The sequence below is a fragment of the Lissotriton helveticus genome, chromosome 3_1 (genome assembly GCF_964261635.1).
Source record: "Lissotriton helveticus chromosome 3_1, aLisHel1.1, whole genome shotgun sequence".
Lineage (NCBI taxonomy): Eukaryota > Metazoa > Chordata > Amphibia > Caudata > Salamandridae > Lissotriton > Lissotriton helveticus.
Window position 1 is genome coordinate 989,451,088 of NC_136061.1, and position 21,401 is coordinate 989,472,488.

Genomic DNA, 21,401 nt, shown 5'->3' on the forward strand with positions numbered 1-21,401 from the left:
GTCTAAAATCTTAGGTTGTAATTCATGCGGGACCACTAATTGTAAACCTCTAAACAAAACATCTTCTACAATGGATAATTCCTGCGCAACATGAAAGAAAGGAAGAACTTTATCAGATAATAGCTCTTTACGAGGCCAATGTGTCTTTACAAAATCACAAACATCTTTAAGAACAGAATCATTATCACATGCCAACTTCCAACTATCCTTACCAATGCAACCTTTGGAGATTTCACAAATTGACACAACATTGTCATCATCATTATCTTCTTCCACAACCTTGTCATCAGGAACGGGCAGTCTAGATAAACAGTCAGCTAAGACATTTCTAATGCCAGGGATATATTCCACTTTAAAATGAAAGTCTTGAAGCTTGTACTGCCATCTGGCAATTCTTGAAGTGGCCTTGCCACAGCCCTTGGTAGTAAATAAATCTACTAACGGACGATGGTCAGACCAAAGCTTAAAAACAGTGCCATACACATATTTGCGGAAGTATTCAATGCCCCACCAGCAAGCCAGAGCTTCCTTTTCTAATGTGGAATACTTGCATTCTGCATCCCTCAAAGGTCTAGATGCGAACCCAATCGTCACTAATTGACCCTTTTGACGTTGCATCAATACCGCTCCAACTCCTACATTACTAGCATCTGTGATGACAAATGAACTGTTAGCAGTGTTAAACGTTGCTAACGCAGGTGCTGATATGATACTTTTTTTAACAATAAAAACTCTTTTCTGCAGTTATCATCCCAAAGAAATTGGACATTTGTTTTCATCAAGTTCCTCATGCTTACAGTTTTGTCAGAAAATAGGGGAATAAATTTTGAATAATATTCTGCAAGCCCCAAGAAAGATCTTAGCTGATCTTTGTCAACAGGATCTGGAGCTGACTCTATAGCCTTGACTAAATTCATTTTCGGGGAAATGCCCTCTTTACTTATGGTATGCCCCAAATAGTCAACAGAAGTTACACCAAATTTACATTTTTCTTTCGTAAGTGTTAGACCACTATCTTGTAATATACATAGAACTTTATACAAAATTTCGGAATGATCAGATGGATTGGATGCGAAGATCAAAATGTCATCTTGGAAGTACACGACATTAACAAAATCCTTAAAAAGATTATGCATGACCCTTTGAAAAACGGAAGATGCTGATATTAGGCCGAAAGGCATCCTCTTGTACCTAAAAGCACCCTCCGAAGTGATGAAGGATGTCAAATGCTTACTATCCTTGTGCAATGCTATCTGATGATAAGCATTTGACAGGTCCAAAGTGGAGAAAATTGATGCCCCCTTCAATTTCGTGAACATTTCATTAATATTGAGGAGCGGATGTCTGTCCACCCAAACATTCTCGTTTAAATCCCTCAAATCCACACAGAGTCTTACTTTGCCGTTGGGCTTGTGTGCGACAACGACTGGGGATAACCAAACGGAGGATTCTATTTCCTCAATGACGTCCAAATCACACAACTTTTTAAGTTCAGATTTTACTGCATCTCTTAAATGTAAGGGGACATTTCTAACTTTGTGAACTTTCGGGATGGCATCCTCCCTTAAAATGATTTTGTGTTCAAAGTTTTTCAAAAGACCTAATTTGGAGGTCGAAAAAACTACAGGAAATGTTTTTTCACATTCAGAAGCCAGATCAGAGTTTACATTCATGATCAAATCAGAATACCCTAGTACTTGTTCTGGATGATTGGGATCTAATTTTATCATTAAGTCTCTCTGTTGAGGCCAACCCAACAAACAAGAGCCATCTTTGGCTACATAAACCTTTGAATCAATAGGTTTGCCTTTGAAAGTAAGGGATGTATTAAAGAAACCAAGAATATCAATGGGTTTCTTGCCATATCCAAGTAATTTTATATCTGGAGGAGATCATTTTAACCCAGGAAATTCTTTCATCCATTCTTCACCAATGAGAGTGCGTTTTGCCCCTGAATCAGCCATGACATTAATTTCCTTTCCTCCAACATTCACAGTGCAATAAGGTGAGTCTTTCTCACCAGCATTGACTTCATATATTGCAAAAAGAAATTCTTCTTCTAAATAATCGTCATCAATTTCATTCACATGCTCATCAGAATTCTTTTTTTGACTAAAACTCTTATTTTTGAACTTATTCTTATTCTTGCACATTTTGCTAAAATGACCTTTCATTCTACAATATCTGCACATTTGACCAATTGCTGGACATTTTCTGTCATTTGCTAAATGATCTGGACTACCACATTTGAAACATGCAAATTCTCTTCCTTGTTGAAACTGTGGGTTTCTATTTCTGAAAGGTCTTTCTTCAAAACTTGATTTCTTCACCAGGTTGACTTTGGCAATGTTTTTCTCTGCGAGTTCTTTTACTCCAAGCTTCATATTTTCAAAACGATGAGCAATATCCAACGCTTTATCTAAAGTCAAATCTTCTGTATCTAACAGTTTACCTTGTAGTTTGATATCAGCAATTTTGTGAACCATTTGATCACGCAACATCTGATCATGAAAGGTTGAATATTTGCATTTGGATGCTAAAACTCTTAAGTCATTTACGAATGAGTCAACAGATTCATTTGGTAATTGTCCTCTACTTAAGAATTTGTGACGAGCAACTACAATGTTGACTTTTTTTATATATTGTTTATCTAACTGTTTTATTGCTTCTTCAAACACGTCAATTGTACTTTCCGAAGTAGATACACCATCAGGAGATATAGGCAAATGACTCAAGACATGTCTTCCTTCTGCACCCAAACAGTGTTTTAAGATGGCTAGTTTGCGTTTGTCAGTATAGTCATCTCCTCCAATTGCTTCAATGTAAGCATGAAAACCTTCTTTCCACCTTTTCCACTCTAGAATTGGTTCGCCTGGATTAGGTAAGAATGGTGGTGGTGCTGAAAAACTTTCCATTGTAATGTAGTATGTGGAGTTCTTCCTTATTAATTTATTGTTATTACTATTGTTTTTTTTTTTTTTATGCTTAAATGGAGTTTATGGCTTTTTAAATTATATATGTTGAAAATAAGTGCGTTATTTTGGTTTATATTGAAGCTGGATGTGTAAATTCAGTTCAGATCGAGAAAGATCGATATTTGTGCGTTGTTAGAGACTGTTCAATGCTTTGTAAGGGATTTTTCTTCCCAAAAGATGGCCGCCGTGCGTGAAATGACGTTATGACGTCATTCGCGTGAGCTGTTGGTCTTTGTTTATATTTGGGTAGGCTGGCGCATGGCTCGCGTGCAGGCGTACAGTTCAGGCTTGCGCTGCTACTTCTTGCGCATGCACACCTCGTGCACCGACAGACTCGTGCAGTACTCCTTGCGCATGCGCCCGCTGTACTCCTTGCGCATGCGTACCAGCTTAATAAGCGCGACTCACCCGAAAATCAGGATATTGTATAAAATTGTTCAGCATCTACTCACGATGACTTCAGAAAACGGCGTTTTCATTTTCCTTACGCGCTCACAGCCAGGAACACAGCGCAGTTACCGTCATGAATTTTCTTGGCAGTTCGTGATCCTCCGCATCAGACGAGGTTCAATGACGCAGGTAGGGACTCCAGGTTAATTTAGGGTCGTTGCCCAATCGTCGCCAGTGAAATGATGTCTCTTCTGGAGTCAGGAGAATGAGGTTGAAGAGATTTATTGAAGAGAAGCATTAGTTACATCTTGTCAGGTAACCTGGGTCGTAACTGTCAATCCATGGAATCCGGAGCACAGCAGTGTTCCTGATTCCATGCATGACATTCAACACCACACAGGGCCCCTCAGTCTACTGCCAGTCACTACCTCGCCGGATTGCACCAGTAGTGATTCTCACTTTAGTGATTAATCTTTCAGGTATGGTGGGCAAGGAAGAGCACTGAGAATGTGACGTGACACACAACAACAGAATCTCTGGCATTACCTATCACACCTATCCGGCGGGGGAGGACGGTGGATGTGGAAGTCTCTGAAAAAAAAGCTGTGACACTGATTTCCATCTGACAGCTTCTGTCCTGACCTCGTAATTATTCATGCATTTTATCAAACATCCTTCTGTAGGAATGAGGTCTATTGAACGAATTCTCACTTCTTCAGGGCACATCACACTGTACCAGAACCACTACGGTTCAAATAATCATCGATTCACATGTAGACCCATGATATCAAAATGACCAGTCAAAAAATATATAATATTGTTAACGATGCCAAACTAATTGTTTGTGAAAGTTGGTCATGTTCTGGTCACTCCTTAAGCAATTGCAAAACCAAAGCCACATTTGTGTTGCAATTGACATCCATTTTGCAGACGAAGACCTCCTTAGTGAATTGAACAGATACATCCTAAAGAATCTTTCCTCATCACAGTCCCTTCCACCTGCTCAAGACAAGATAAGACTGCCATCTACATACCAATCCTTTACCTTCTTAGTACAATTGGGACAGGATGACCGCCTTGATGGATGTTGCCTAAAGGGATCCAAATCCCATTCCAGGCTTATTACTAGCTTCTAACAGTCCTTGGAGCCCAGAAACCTCTAAAATATTGTTGCTCGTCCAGAAAACATAGTGCTCAGACTCTCATAAAGTCCTTCACATCATCAGAGTAAGGTTGATTATCAACATCATGTTTAGGCCTTTCCCTTCTGCAGACCTGATCGAAATCTTGGCAATAGTAGGAGAATCAATGGTAATTTATTGAAATGTTCAAAAGGCTGGGTACGCGTGTGCATGATACACCATGGAAATATTAGTATAACACCGCTCTCTGTCTCATTCCCCTTCTTCAAACAATCAGTCTCAGGCTGCTAGGAAATATGAAGAAAGCGTATGATGGAGCATTTGGACACTCTTGGAAAAAGTCCCCGATTCTAACTACCTTCAGTACCGGCCTCCGCTAAGGAACTTACCTGTTGAGTCAAGAAGCAAAAAAGTCTGGTTGATAGAATCCCACAAACTCTAGATCATAGAGAAATGTAGCTACAGTTAATCAGGCGTCTAAAGTTTGATACTAGTTTCTGAAGGTCTGGCAGATGATCTGCTTAAGTGGAAACATGATGGGCCAAGCAATAGTGCCACAGATCTCTTGTGAAGTCAGACATATGTGCTGTCCTTTGGCCCTTCCAGTGATATAAGCATGTATTTGCTGACACATTGTCCATTGCTCAAACAAATCACCAGTTGACTTTATCCATGGTTAGATTTTTCAGAGCAAAGCACCCTAGAAGCAGCTTGAGGTAGTTCACATGAAGATTTTCCCCTCCTGTCTCATTGCTGGTACAGGAGCCAAGTTAGCCGAAGTCTGACCCTTTACACAACCTGGTCCTAAAGTATTGTTTTCCAACATAGCTAAACCTGTGCATGCTCTACCAGCCTCAGAGGTTACCTTATTCCCGCTGGTCGAGCCCTAGAATTCTTGTGTCTGTGTATTTTAGGAAACAGTGTCTACACAAAAGAGCCTGAGGCACTATTCTACTGACAAATGAATCGTGAGCAGGCTATCACACCCTGAATCTCAGTCATTCCGCATACATTTCCTCACAGCTTCCACGCCCTGAGCAGTGTTCAGCTGGACATCCGCAGCCACATTCTGCACAGCCTTAGTCACTCCCTGAACACATTGCACCATTTGATGCATGCTATGAGCCAGTATGTAGGTGTCATAGCTCTGCATATACTTCAGTGCTTTATTTGTATAATAATAAGTGCCGGGGCCCAAAGCTCTGCTCAGATACCGCGTCTGGCATTATAAATGTCAGCTTGCCCAATACTAAGGGCGGGTAGTCCTGAATGCAACACAGGCCTCTTTAATTCGCTTCCAGGCCCTCCTCGTCCCTATCTCACTCTTCCAGGATAGGATATCGATTCTAATAGATCGAAACTCACTTTACGTCCTGAACCATGAATGTAAAAAACGAGCCAATATTCTCAAGACGAACTGGAACAAGCATCTGGCTGAAAGCCACAATAAACATATTAATTTTACAAGATCTCTCAGCCACAGACTTGGCAAATCTCGTTAATAATATGTTTCAGTTTTTCTCTTGTTAATTTCATCATACTTTTTGGGCGTCCTCGATGAAACCTAAGAAAGGAGAAGCCAGGCAGCGCTTTTCTAAATTGAGGTACACATCACACATGTTAAAATAAGCTGTCTACTGCCTGTGACTGCTTGTTAGCTAAGCTTTGTTTTGGGATATGAGCAATACTAATAGACTACGGCCTATATTATCAAAAGTGACCCAGGAGCGCAGCAGGAGTGTGTGCCCCATTTTTGCATCCGAGAGGCACGTTGATATTACAGCTATTTTAGTTAGAGCTTTAGAAAACTAAAAAGAGGTCACAGTTTCTATGAGTTCTCAAATATCTTTCTCATCACTTAAGTGAAATATTCTGACTTGCAGAGCCAAACATTTACTTCCAAAACCAGCAGCAGCAGTCTGTCAGTTAGCTCTCTAGCAATCAACTGTACCATCACCACAGAGTTCTAATGAACAACTAGAACACACACATTTTGTATTCAAGATGAAATTGAGGTGCTCCTGAATAGCATTTTGTTGGAATAGGAACTGTTTATTTTAAAGCCTTTCCTGGGAGGTGGGGGGAGGGGGGGTGTAAAGGAGCATTGAGATGGTAATGCAGATATGAGGGGTTACAAATAGTAGAGAGACATATGCATAAGTACAGCGTTCCCTTCCCATATCTGTTTACTCACTGCTACCATTATCTTTGTCAACTAATAGTGCCCTAATTTTAAAATAGTAACATTTTGGTAGACAGACTAAGTGAAGAAAGGGTTGGCCACCCACGCAGTGTCAGGCAGTGGTATAATTTAGAAAATGAAACAAAAAGTGATTGAAAAAAGCAAGGTGCAAAGTGACATTATTAGTTAGATTAAATGCTAAAGCCTTAACATAAGCTAGGAAAAAATTGAAATTCACTTAAAAAACAAAGGTCAAATGACATTATAGTTACCTGCTGAGAAGAGACAAGAAGTAATATTTTTTAAAAAGCGAAAGTCACTGAAATACGTCAGTTATAGTTTAATCAACTAACTACGCCATATTGTGCACTGTTCATGACCTCACATATTGTTTAACTCATAACAGGTTAAATAACATAATTAATGACATCAGTCATTATATGTAAAGAACAACACTGTTCAAATTACTAATTGGTTGAGAGCCCTCACCCAAAAACAATTTAAAGGAAAAAAGGTGATGGAAGCTGGGGCATAAACTATACCAAGTCAGGCCTCCTGGCTTTCTTATAACTTTTCATAGCAAACAGGTCAAACCTATGAAATCTGACAAAACATTTCCCAATGAACGAATAAGGTTGGCAGCCTTTACCATCGACTTGACATAACCAACACAGTCCTGCAGAAAGAACAAAAGCTAGCAACCTTCATGAATACAGTTATAAAATGACAGATATATACGAGTCTACAGTTAGCAAAACCATATTCAACCTCTCAAAAGGGCCTAACAAGGTGTATTACTAAGAAAGTAATCTACCCCTCCTCCCCCCACGGGGGTTGGCACAGGGAATGACGAACACCAAAGCAGTTACTCACTATGGTAAACTGCAAGATTTCATGTAACAAATTACCTGTCTAAAGCCTGTTACACAGTATGATACCAGTCCACCATTTAAGACCTAATATCTTTAAAAAATGCTTTTCAAAAGAAATAAAGAGCGTCTGCTGTCCTTACCATTACAGTTTATAATAAAGAGGTAAGACATATGGCTTCAAACAATACTTTTACCAGTGAACCAATCATGCTTGTACCCCTTGCACCCTCTCTCTTTGGCTTTTCACTATAACCAACTCTTGAATACTATAATGAACATGTGTTTTCCAGTAAGGCAACCTTCAGGCATGAAGTCACATAATTCAAAATGTAAGGAATATTACAGATGGCAAAGAAAAATATTAGGTCTCCTGAGAGGGCCTAGAAAGGATTATCACTATGCAAATCTATCCACACTCTGTGGCAGAGGTTGGTACCCAAAACTAACATCCTTGCTTGTGGGATTCCATGCACCTAAATACCTCTCTGCAGATTTTCATAGAGTAAAAACAACCCGCCATTAAATGCCTATTGACTTTAACGTTTCCTTTTAGGATAGGATAGGATGAAGATTTATGAAGCACACTAATACACAAAGGTGTCCAGGCGCTGGGCGGTAGAGAAGCAGAGAGGAGAGTGCAGGACTGCTGACTAAACTGAAAAAAGCCAAGTCTTCAGCAGCTTTTTGAACACCGGGAGCGATTCTACATGGGAGATCGAAGAAGGTAGGGTTTTCTAGAGTTTTGCAGCCACCACGTAGTAGGAGCGGCCGCCCCATCTGGCTTTACGTACTCTAAGGGGTGATCAGTTTTCTCTGGGAGGAAGATCCCAAGACCCTCCCAGGCATGTACCATTTAAACATGGTCTTCAGCTGCTGCGAGCCTTTGTTATGCAAGGCCTTGTGAACCGTACATAGTGCTTTGAAAGAGATTCGCTTCCTAAAAGGGACCCACTATAGAGTACAAAGCCACTCCTTTGCTGAGTGCCGTTTGAGGATATTAAGGATCAGCCTGGCAGCCACGTTTTGTACAACCTGAAGCCTGTTCAGGGAGGCTGTGCTGATATTCAGATATAAGGTATTGCAGTAGTCAAGCCGGGAGGTGACTAATGCAATGATCGTGGGCCGCTGCAGTGCTGCTGGAATATACGAGAGCACCTTTCTGAGAGTGTTCAGAATGTAGGAGCAAGTGCTGGTATGTGGCTGACCTGAGACTCGAAGGTCAGGCTCATGTAAAAATGACCCCCAGGTTTTTGACTATCTTGGCCGCAGCAGGGGGTGGGCCGCAATCTGCTGGCCACCAGGCATTCGACCAGATTGAAGTCTGAGGACCAAAAACTAGAACCTCAGTTTTCTCTGCATTGATCTTAAGGGAGTTATTCTGCATCCATCTGATAATGCTGGCCGTGCACTGGTTACATTTCCCTGCTACAGTCTGCAGATCAAGGGAGATAGAAACAATGATCTGTGTGTCGTCAGCGTAGGAAGTTACCTGGAACCCAAAAGATCTAACCAGCTTGGCCAGCCCAGACACATACACATTAAAGAGGGTGGGACTCAGGGATGAGCCCTGGGGAACACCACAAGGTAGGCTGAATGCCTTAGATCTAAAACCCCCACAGCTAACAGCATTAGTTCTCTCTGTCAGAAAAGAGTGGAGGACCTGCAAGGCCTTAACTGAGATTCCCACCACTTGCAGACGTTGAACCATCTGAGTGGAGGAGACGATGTCAAAAGCCACTGACAGATCGAGCATAATCAGCACTATCGAACTACCCTGGTTGACCTGCATGAGGATGCGATCAGTGGCAGCAATAAGGGCAGATTTGGTGCTGTAGTCGGCGTGGAAACCATTTTGAGACTGATCTAAAATCTCATGGGAGTCCAAGTAGTTCATCAACTCAATGTTGATGAACTTCTTAGGATTTTTGCAGGGGCAGGGAGAAGTGAGAATGGACGAAGATTTTTCAGTTCAGAGGGGTCCGCATTGGGTTTCTTAAGTGAAGGCGTAACAATAGCCTCTTTCCAAGTGTTCGGATAGCAGCCGGAATGGAGGATGTTGTTGAACACCTGGTATAGAAAGTCTGCAATCGGGCTGGGGACAATCTTGATAGTGAGGCGTGTGCAGGGGTCAGAGGGGGAGCCGGACTTAAGGCCCATAAGAAGAGCCAGAGTTTGTTGAACAGTGATCTGGGGGAAAGTTGCAGGAGTAGCCGGAGGACTCCCCATCACATGGTCTTTTGCAACCTCCTCAACCTCCAAAACTTCTGTTTCCCTATGGTCGAGCTCCCGAAATATTTGAAGGACCTTGTCCTCGAAGCAGGCAACTATTCTGTCAGAGAGATCTTGAGAAGGGGGCAGTACTTATGTCCCAGAAGGTTCCAAGATCTCCTTGATCACCTTGAAGAGCATGTTAGAGGAATTGTCTGCAGCGAGGATCTTATTAGTGAGGATATGAGATTTAGCTTGAAAGATGGCTAGCTTGTACTTCTGGAGCAAAGCTTTCTGCCTGGTTTTCTCCTTAATACAGGGGTCAAGCTGCCATCTACATTCCTGCCTGTGACACTCCCTTCTAAGTGATCTGAGTTTGTCAGAGAAACAGGGTAAAGTTAGTTAAGCTTTCTTAAAAAGGAGATCTTTCAAAGGAGCCAAAATATCTATGGCTTGAGTAATCCAGTTGTGAAAGCCCTCTGCCATAGGAGGGAAGAGACTATGCCCCCCAGCCTCATCTGAGGCCAGAGCAGCCTCCCATTTTGGGGTAGAAAGCTTGTTCAGTCCCCTGTAGTGAATATGCCGTGGGGTGATGCTTTCCTCCACAGTAGTGGGGGTTTCTGACAGACCTTAAACATAATCAACGAGTGGTCAACTCAACTAAGAGGCTGTACATTTTCAATCACCAAATTGCAGTGATTGGTGAAAATGCCGTCTAAGATATGGCTGGCGATATGAGTGGGGGATTGAACTAGTTGCTCAAAACCCAGGGATGACATACTTTCAAGGTGGTGCCGTGAGTCATTATCCTGTTCCTTCTCAAGGTGGTGGTTGAAGTCTCCGAGAATGGTGGCATAAGAAGTAGTGACTAGTGGCTCTAAAATTTTGCACCATGATTCCAAAAATCCTGGTCTGGGTGCCCAGTGGATGGTACACTAACAGACCGGAGAAACTTTGAGTTTTGGACAACAAAATCCTAAAAGAGGCAGCTTCCACTGGTGAAGGAAAGTCCCTTTCCACCAAAGTCAGGGTGCATTTATAAGAGTCACGGGCCACCTAAGCGAGACCGTCGCCCCGTCGCTCAGTGCGGTCACATCTGAGCATAGTATATCTATTTCACAATAAATAAGTCAGGCCCACTAGCTTTATTATACATTTTCATACTAAACAGATCTAGATTGCAGCCTTGAACATTGGCTTGCCAAATATTCCACAAAGCTTTCACACATGGCAACCAGAGGATAACCAACACTATAATTATCTGAGGTTGTTAAATAGCACCATAGTGCCATGTGTGTGACTCTAAACGACACGCTGCATCCATCACGGTTGCATTTGTGTGACTGAAATGTCAAACACAATGGCTTTGCTGGATAAAGTGCACGGCTGAAGAAGCTGGATAAACAAAATTATCACAGCTGGTTGGAGGGTAAGCACTTTTTCTGTGGAAGCATAGTGCTTTTGACAAATTGAAAGCTGCATTCAGATGAACCAACATCTGAGCAGAGCACAAGTCCCTCTCTGTCGTGCTCCTGAAAGCTCTTTTTTGATCGGAGAAGGTCTGGCGACAGCTATGTTGTCTAGTCAGATCTAAAAATTACTGACTCATGAGCGGGGGGACAAGGCATTTGCAGTGTAAATGTAAGAACATGTTTGTTGGGGAGGAAGCAGTGGTGAAGAGGATGACTCCCGACTCTCAAACAAATGTTTTATAAAAGGAAACTTTTTTTTTAAAATGCAGCCCATTTTCGTCAAGGAAACAAACTGCACTTTATTAAAAGCGTTCCCAACAATAACGATCTGCTGACTCTAGTAGGCCGCCATTACTGTGATGGCCCCCAAATTGAGTCACAATTCCGTGTCTGTTGTACATTGATTCTTCATGTAATATGGTTGTCTTTTGTCTTAGTCCTTTCTTTGTGTTTTCTTGTTCTCTGTCTACCACAATGCCTATGTATGTTCTGACTTCTACCTGGAGGATTCCACTAGTGTCAGTTGGTGGTCTGGTCAGCTGGCGAGGTTGTGTGCTCGGCTGTGTCCTACAATAAATCTACATGTAATCAACTAGAAGTATCTTGTCATCTGTGGCCATCCTATTTACAACATTTTGGCGACGTTTTCTGCTGACCAGACCAGAGAAGAAACCGCCAAAACGTTTGTTGTAGCTTGTATTTTGGGGGTCAATGTGGAAAGTGTGTGGCTGTTCTTTCACATGGCGGTGCCTTTTACCCAATGGTGTACCCTTCTTTGGGGAGGGTGTGGGGCCAGTCGGTACCCATGGTATACTCTATGTAGGGTGTGTTGGAGTATAAATTCCAAGGTGTGAACCTTGTGCAACGTTTGTTGTAGCTTGTATTTTGGGGGTCAATGTGGAAAGTGTGTGGCTGTTCTTTCACATGGCGGTGTCTTTTACCCAATGGTGTACCCTTCTTTGGGGAGGGTGTGGGGCCTGTCGGTACCCATGGTATACTCTATGTAGGGCATGTTAGAGTATAAATTCCAAGCTGTGAACCTTTTGCAACGTTTCTTGTCACCCTGTTTTGTTGTGTTGTTGGTGGTTAGGTCACCGAGTTTGTTAGTAAATGTTGCATGATTGTGAGAGATCAACACCAGGTGTGTGATGACGGTTTCATGGGTCTCTTCTCCTTTTGTATTCTTTATTATGAGGTTGCACTGACATTTAGTGTCTCATTCTAGTCTGCAGGGCCATTTCCTCCGATGTACTCTATCTAGGAGGGCTTATGTGTTTTTCCTGGTGTGTTTAACCTTTTGAGCGTTTTGGGGGTCAGTGTGGAAAGTGTTTTGAGAGCTGTTGTGGCTCTACTTTCCTATGGCGGTGTCTTTTACCCAATGGTGTACCCTTCTTTGGGGAGGGTGTGGGGCCAGTTGGTACCCATGGTATACCCTATGTAGGGCATGTTGGTGTATAAGTTCCATGTGCAACCTGTGAGAGTTGTTGTTGTTGTACTTTCCTATGGTGGTGTTTTTACCCATTGGTGTACCCTTCTTTGGGGAGGGTGTGGGGCCTGTTGGTACCCATGGTATACTCTTTGTAGGGCATGCTGTAGGTTTGGTTTCAGGGTTTGAACTCTGTGTTGTACCCTTCTTTGGAGAAATAGTGTTGGAAGTTAGTCAATCTCCAGGTTAACCATCCTGTGCTGTCGTGTGGTGTAGCCTACTTTGGAGGGTGTGGAGTTGGTGAATAATCAATACCTATATTAGTTCTCAGGTTGACTGGTTTAGTTTTTCTGAAATAGGTTGTAGTGTTAGTGCTGCTCTTATTGGTCATTGGCCATGTAAGTTCCCTGGTTGTCTATCCTGAGGTATACCCTGTTTAAGGAAAGTTGTGTTATTTACCAGGCTTAGTTTCTTATGTTGTTCCTTATTTTGAGGGGTCTTGTTTACACTGTCTGTGTGTCCGTAAAAAGGGAACTGTTGGTTTCTTTAACTTTCTTGGGGTATATTGTGTTTCTCCCAATCTCTAAGGGAGGGGGATGGAGTGTAATGATATTTCGGATTTATCTTGTTATTGTACAACATGGGGTAGGTGTTGTTTGAGTGTTTTGTTTCACCTCACTCTTCTCTTTTCTTCCTGTGTCTCTGAATACTCTTTTGTCTTTGTGGTTGTCGTTGCAGTCTTTTGTATTGTAATCTTTGTTTTCCTTTATTTCTTTTCTTTTCTATAAAGGAGGGAGATGTGTTGTACATTGATTCTTCATGTAATATGGTTGTCTTTTGTCTTAGTCCTTTCTTTGTGTTTTCTTGTTCTCTGTCTACCACAATGCCTATGTATGTTCTGACTTCTACCTGGAGGATTCCACTAGTGTCAGTTGGTGGTCTGGTCAGCTGGCGAGGTTGTGTGCTCGGCTGTGTCCTACAATAAATCTACATGTAATCAACTAGAAGTATCTTGTCATCTGTGGCCATCCTATTTACAACAGTGTCTTACCAGAATGGAGCAGGAGCCATGCAAGTCCGTCAGCATGCCGTAGATTGAAACCTGTACTTCTCTCGGCCACCCAGCTCCCATTACCTCACAAACCCAAGTTGCTTGGTTCGGCAGAAAGAATATGCACCTAGATTCATCAAAGTCCCGTTTTGCGAGTCTGTAATAGCGATTCATAAGGAATCGCTATTAAGGACTTGCAAAACGGGATTCATGTAGGAATTGCAAAAAATATTGCGATTCCTACATCTTCCTTAATTGCGATTAGCAAATTGCTAATCGCAAATAAGGAACAACTTCCCATTCATTCCTATGGGCCTACAGGCCCATAGGAATGAATGGGGAGTTATTCCTTATTTGCGATTAGCAATTTGCTAATCGCAATTAAGGATGCGATTTCAAGGGTGCCATGGGTGTCCAAAAGACACCCTGTAGCACCCCTGAAATGCAAATTTACACAGGTGTTGCACACACATGTCCAAAGGACATGTGTGTGTGTAACATGCAACTGAGAAAAATGCACTAAAGTGCTTTTTTCTATTTTTTCGCTATTTACCACGAAGTCAGACTTCGTGGTAAATAGCGGCCAAATATTGCGAATTCGCAATTTAAAATTGGTTAATGAATTGCATTTAAGGAATCTCAAATAGAAATCCCTTAAATGCAATTCCTCGCAAATATGCGATTTCGCAAATAGCGATTTTTGCATTTGGGATGATGAATCCCAAATGCAAAAATTGCGCTCGCAAAGGGCCAGATTCTGAGAATCTGGCCCTTTGCGAGCCGATTGTTCGTTCATGAATCTGGCTGTTAATGCTTTAGGCCTAAAGCATTGTCTCTTCATGTCATTGTCTCTTCGTGTTATTGAATTTAGTAGGATCTGAAACCTCCTATTTTATTGCCTCCGTTAATTTCTATTTTAATGTTTTAATTTCACTTTGCACTTTTGTTTAGAGAATTTTCATTTTATTCTGTCTGAGCCCTCTATCATATCTGTTTTTTGCAGGTGGTGTTTGCGGCAAGAGACAAGCCATGACTTTCAACATTATATATTATACTGCCCATGTACAATGTACTTCACTTTATGGATGAATGTTTTATATTATGTGGATATTTTCCTATATTTTCTAGTAGCTTTTTTGAGGATGGTACTGTAAGTACACATGCTGTGGTTTTCAATATAATGGTTTTGTGATGCAAACAGAGTATATTCACTGGTCGAGTGATGATTATCAACTTGCCCACTGGGGACATAAGATGTGTGTTTTAACTACAGCTTGATTTTTTAGACCTAAGATTAACCCACTTGGGTATATTTAAGAACATATGATTGTACTGCTAACATATCTTGGATTTATTCGATATAGTTAAAAGTGACGGTATTGCAATAATATATAACGTGATTGGGTATGTAATATTGCCAAAGATTTAATTTGAATGGCTTCTTAGGGGTTTAATAAACCCTTCATCACTTGCGAGTAGAGGAACAAAAACTGCCACTCGCATCACGTTTCTGTTTAGGTACTCATACTGACATGTGAATTTTTATGTGAATTATTATTAATCATTTTTTTGCCTTGGGAATGTGAAAATATGATATGGTTAATTCAATATCATCTGTCTTCACGAAGATAATTGGCAAAATATCACCGCTGGTTGATTTAGTATACAACGGAAAGCAGTGTTACTTGTGGCAGCTTCGAACTGACTAGCTTAAGATGGTTGACAGAAATAATTTGTATAGTCCATTTTCTATTTTCACTTTGTTCACGTAAAGTTTAAATGATGTGATTCTGACCAATATACTCACCCGTGACCAAGGCGTTTTTTTGCCGAAACGCGTTGGGTTTTGTCTTGGCTAAAATGATGGACTACATTTTTCCAAGCTTCTAAACATTGCGTCGTTTTCCTGTTTAGAGTGCATCGCGTACTTGGGTGTACGGTGGAAGTGAATGCTTACAGGGTAACCTCGATCCCTGGGATGCACCGACGCTGAAGAGTCCTGGCGTTTTTAGGAAGTGGAAAGGTTATATATATATATACTAGCAGCCCGTCCCGACGTCCGGGTATAAATTGCTGCCGGCCAGTAGTATATTGTTTTGTAGGATTTCGCTTAGATAGCATTTCTTATCTGTGACAGGCCTGTGAAACGCTCTGATTCACAGTGCACTGCTGATGCACTTAAGAGTGCGCGTTCAGTAGTGTGTGAACTCAAGTTTCCCTACTTTATTTTTCCTTGCAATATTATATAGCGCAAACTCGACAACATGGCATGAGCACAATTTACGTTACAGAAGAACACATTCATTTGTGGTAGGCAAGGGGAGATAAAGCGATTTGCCTGGAATCACAGGATGTTGAGCTGATGCCGAGATTCGAACGTAGCTCCCCAGCTCTAAAGTTCGCAAATCTAGAACTTGTGGCGGGAGGTGTGTCTAAAAGTGTATGTCGGTGCTGGCCATCAATGAGAGAGACCTGTGCATTTTTCAAATGGGTGGTGAAAAAATATGAGTGTGTTGCTGGAGATGTGGGCCGCCGTGCCACCAATGTACTTACCGGGGAGGGTAAACACCCATTATTCCGCAACTTTCTTTCCGCATACCATTACTCCGCATATTTTCATTACGAAAGTACCATGACTCCGCAATGCTATTATAACGCATGGCATTACATTTTATATGCTTTTACCACGCATACATTTACAACGAAATTCGTTGTAAATGCATGAATGGTAAAAGCATGTTTTTTAGGGCTCGGACTCCTTCCCAGTGAAACTGGGAGGAGTTTGAGAACTAATGTTAAAGGAGAAAAAAAAGAAAAAGAGGGCCTTGGAGAGAGAAATTCCAGACATTCCTTAGCGTTTTCTGGCATCTGGTCAGTGATTCGTCTTCCCTGTGCTGTGTATGTAGTAGCCTTGAAGTGATAGGCTGTAAGTAATGTACGCGTGCCCGATGTGGCATTTTGTGTGCGAGAGCGAGCATGGCAGAGTGATTAATCTTAATTACCAGCTGTCAGAGTGCCCGTGTAATGCAAGCCAGATGATGCGAACGCGTTCACAGCGGTGAGCGCGTTCAATGTTAAATGACGAGAGGCAGCAGGCGAGGCTCACAGAAGATGACTCATACATGCTCGTCCACACTGTAGTTCTTGTTTTAAGTTGCTACGGGGTTTTTTTTTTCTGCCTCTGCGTTACAGTCTGTAAGAATAATGAGCGATGGTGTGCTGACTGTTTAGCATTGCGTGGTGCCGAGCGTCGCTGCGCAGCGCGCGGGGACGGCAGCCGAGGGCACGCATTCTGATACACGATACAAATCAGGGATAATGCCATGTTAACAGTGCAGATTATCAGCCAGATTAGAGCGGGGGCTGCTCGCAGCACACTCGGCGTGGAGAAGCGCTCTCTCCCGGCGCCTGCCGCCTCTAGGCGTTGTGCCTGCCTGTCTGTGTGACCGTCAGCACCCTCTGTCAAGGCCTCACTCTCGGGGGCCTCTGCTGGTCCCTGTGTCTTTCTGTGTTCGCCCCTCGGTCTCGTGCTTTCTATGACGTTGGCTGTTTATATGTCTCTCGCCATGCCCCCCCCCCCAGTGTCCCTATGCCTCTGTCTTTCGCTGTCTCTGTTTCTTTGTCTCTGTCTATATGTCCGCCTCTCGCTGTCTCTGTGCGCTTATCTGTACAGCCTGTCTCACTGCCCTTGTCTCGCGCTGCGTCAGTGTCTCTGTCTATGCTTGCGTATCTATTTATGCCTGTCTCACTGCCCGTGTCTCGCTCTGTCTATGTTCCTGTCTCTATACACGAATTTCTAGGTTGCTCATCTGTGTTTGCTTGTCCGTTCGTTTTTCCCTCGCCATGTCTTTCTGTCTGGCTGCCAGCGGTTATGCAAGTTTCTGTAAACAGAAAAGAAGAGCGAAGTGTATTTCTGAAGCAGTTTATGCACGAAGCATGTATACCGTGATTCCAAGGCGCTTGTGCACTTTTCAGTGCTTGTGGGGGTGTGTCAGCTGGTGAACAAGATACAGTGAAAAGGGATAATGAGTGCGGTGGTTAGGACTATAGAGCGGTTCATATATATATATATATATATATATATATATATATATATATAACGTATGTCTATGTTATATTACATATATGTATAAATATTATATATTACATATATGTAAATGTATAATATATTAAACGAATGCGTGAATACGTTCTCCCTTTGGTACAATGAGCACCAGGTGTATATAAACAGTAGACGCGTCACTACATCAACAGCTCCCAGAGTTACAGAATAATATTTTGAAATGTACAGCCAGGCACACAGAGCCGTAGGGGGCGAGACCTGTTGATATATGAAATCATTGGTACAATCATGACGAGAACGGCACCCTGACGGTTAGAAAAGGTGTAGCTGAGTAGAACGAGATACCCATCTAAGCCCCAGGCCCCGCACCCCCTCGCTGCCCGTCTACCAGCGGGTCCACTTGCCCCACTTTTCAACGGTGGAGGCCGGGGCCGGAAAAAATCACGTTGTGTGTTAGATAGCGCCGAGACAGTAAAAATGCAACCCCTGGGGCCGGGGCGTGGCTGCCAACAGCGCAGCATGTGCAGGGGCACCAGGGCCTGGATGAACGCCACATTGAGTGCTAAGGACGCCGGTGTAAATAGCGTACTGCGGGGAATTGTGCATTTAGGCCTGTCTGTCCACGTGCATAGTGTTCTGTATGCAAGCGTCGTGTAGGCGGTGCTAGATGAATGCGACAAAGATCTTAAGCAAGTTGAGATCTCCAACAAAGTGAGCAGCTGGTGACCTGCATTAAGTTACTAATATTTAAAATTACAGTTAAGCACTCAATAAGAAAATTGAATATAAATATTATAGATAGTTCGACAAATAGAGCCTCGAACAACAAGAAACAGGACTGTTTACAATTTTGTAGAAAATTACGTGAAAAAAATTATTGAATGATGCTAGAGTAACAATGTAAGACAACACATGCGAGCAAATATATAGTAATTCAGACACATTATCATAACCAAAAGTCTTATTAGCTTGTTCTACCGATTACAAATTTATGGATCTAGTAACTTAGGACAGCAGAATTTAGCAGGCTAGACAAACGTTAAACAGACCGTACTGTCATCACCTACTTTGCAATAAAGTTAAACTAACGTCACATTTCAGTACAATACAGGAGCACTGGCTTGGGATAGGCAGAATAACTGTGCGGCTGCAGTGACCATCATGAATTCACCAATATCAATGAATGACCGTTTCAAAATTGTTAGTGTTTTTATTCTGCCACTTCAAGTACTTGGATGGCAGTGCTTAATAATCACTGAAAGGCAGAGTGCTGTTGGGGGCAGAGTACTGTTGGGGGCAGAGTGCTGTTGGGGGCAGAGTGCTGTTGAGGCCAGAGTGCTGTTGAGTGCTGTGTGCTGTTGAGTGCTGTGTGCTGTTGAGTGCTGTGTGCTGTTGAGTGCTGTGTGCTGTTGAGTGCTGTGCTGTTGAGTGCTGTGTGCTGTTGAGTGCTGTGTGCTGTGAGTGCTGTGTGCTGTTGAGTGCTGTGTGCTGTTGAGTGCTGATGAGTGCTGTGTGCTGTTGAGGGCAGAGTGCTGTTGGGGGCAGAGTGCTGTTGGGGGCAGAGTGCTGTTGGGGGCAGAGTGCTGTTGGGGGCAGAGTGCTGTTGGGGGCAGAGTGCTGTTGGGAGCAGAGTGTTTTTGGGGGCAGAGTGCAGTTGGGGGCAGAGTGCTGTTGAGTGCAGAGTGCAGAGTGCTGTTGAGTGCAGAGTGCTGTTGAGTGCAGAGTGCTGTTGAGTGCAGAGTGCTGTTGAGTGCAGAGTGCTGTTGAGTGCAGAGTGCTGTTGAGTGCAGAGTGCTGTTGAGTGCAGGGTGCTGTTGAGTGCAGAGTGCTGTTGAGTGCAGAGTGCTGTTGAGTGTAGAGTGCAGAATGCTGTTGAGTGCAGAGTGCTGTTGAGTGCAGAGTGCTGTTGAGTGCAGAGTGCTGTTGAGTGCAGAGTGCTGTTGAGTGCAGAGTGCTGTTGAGTGCAGAATGCTGTTGAGTGCAGAGTGCTGTTGAGTGCAGAGTGCAGAATGCTGTTGAGTGCAGAGTGCTGTTGAGTGCAGAGTGCTGTTGAGTGCAGAGTGCTGTTGAGTGCAGAGTGCTGTTGAGTGCAGAGTGCTGTTGAGTGCAGAATGCTGTTGAGTGCAGAGTGCTGTTGAGTGCAGAGTGCAGAATGCTGTTGAGGGCAGAGTGCTGTTGCGGACAGAGTGCTGTTGAGGGCAGAGTGCTGTTGAGTGCAGTGCTGTGTGTTGTTGAGTGCTGTGTGCTGTTGAGGGCAGAGTGATGTGTGCTGTTGAGGGCAGAGTGCTGTGTGCTTTTGAGGGCAGAGTGCTGTGTGCTGTTGAGGGCAGAGTGCTGTGTACTGTTGAGGGCAGAGTGCTGTTGAGTGCTGTGCTGTGTGTTGTTGAGTGCTGTGTGCTGTTGAGGGCAGAGTGATGTGTGCTGTTGAGGGCAGAGTGCTGTGTGCTTTTGAGGGCAGAGTGCTGTGTGCTGTTGAGGGCAGAGTGCTGTGTACTGTTGAGGGCAGAGTGCTGTTGAGTGCTGTTGAGGGCAGAGTGCTGTTGAGGGCAGAGTGCTGTTGAGGGCAGAGTGCTGTTGAGTGCTGTGTGCTGCTGAGTGTGTGACTATGTGACAGTGTGTGACTATGCAGGGTGACATTGGGAGTGTGCGGGTGAGCAGTGTGTGATTGTTACGGGGCAGTGTGTGAGTGTGCAGAAAACACCACACACACATACACCACACACACATAACGCACACACAAACCACACACCTCAGTCTCTCAACACCACACACTTGTCACCACTCAACACAACACACTCACCACCACACTCACTCCCCAGGCTCACCCCCACAGACTCACCAGCACACACTCACCAGCACACAGAAAACAACACACACAACAACACACCCCCAGCCGTCAATGAATGCTTTCACCAGGCACAAACACCAACAGCCATCATCCATCTGTGCACGCTTTTACCAAGCACACACCCACCAGCCGTCAGTGCACCCTTCCACCAGGCACACACACCTCCAGCCAGCAGTGCACTTTTCCACCAAGCAATCGCAGTATGGTACACTTTACTTTTAAACATATTCATATAAAGCACAGCATGCCACCATTGGTAAAATTACAATTCAACTAACATACTTCCACTACACACCACATGCACACACTCCATAACACATGGCAAAAAGACATTGGCATTTACAATGCCATTAGCTCAAACTCAAATAAATCCGAGCCCGATTGCATTTCTAATGCTTGTTTTTAATGTTTGGATAAGGTAAGTATGGGTATAGGGGTATGTGTTTTGGGGTACTGAGGTATATGTTTTGGGGTGTTTGGGTATTTTAAGGGTTCAGATATAGTTTTGGGTTATGGGGTACAGGGGTAGTTTTAGGGTTTAGGGAGAGGTATGGGTTTTGGGGTACAAGGGTATTTTTAGGGTCCCGGTCTAGGTTTGGGTTTTGGGGTATAGGGGTATTTTTAGGGTTATGGGGTAGGTTTGGGTTTTGGGGTACAGGGGTATTTTAAGCGTTCAGGGCTAGGTTTGCGTTTTGGGGTACAGGGGTATTTTTAGGGTTCATCGCTAAGTTTGGGTTTTGGGGTACAGGGGTATTTTAGGGTTCAGGGGTAG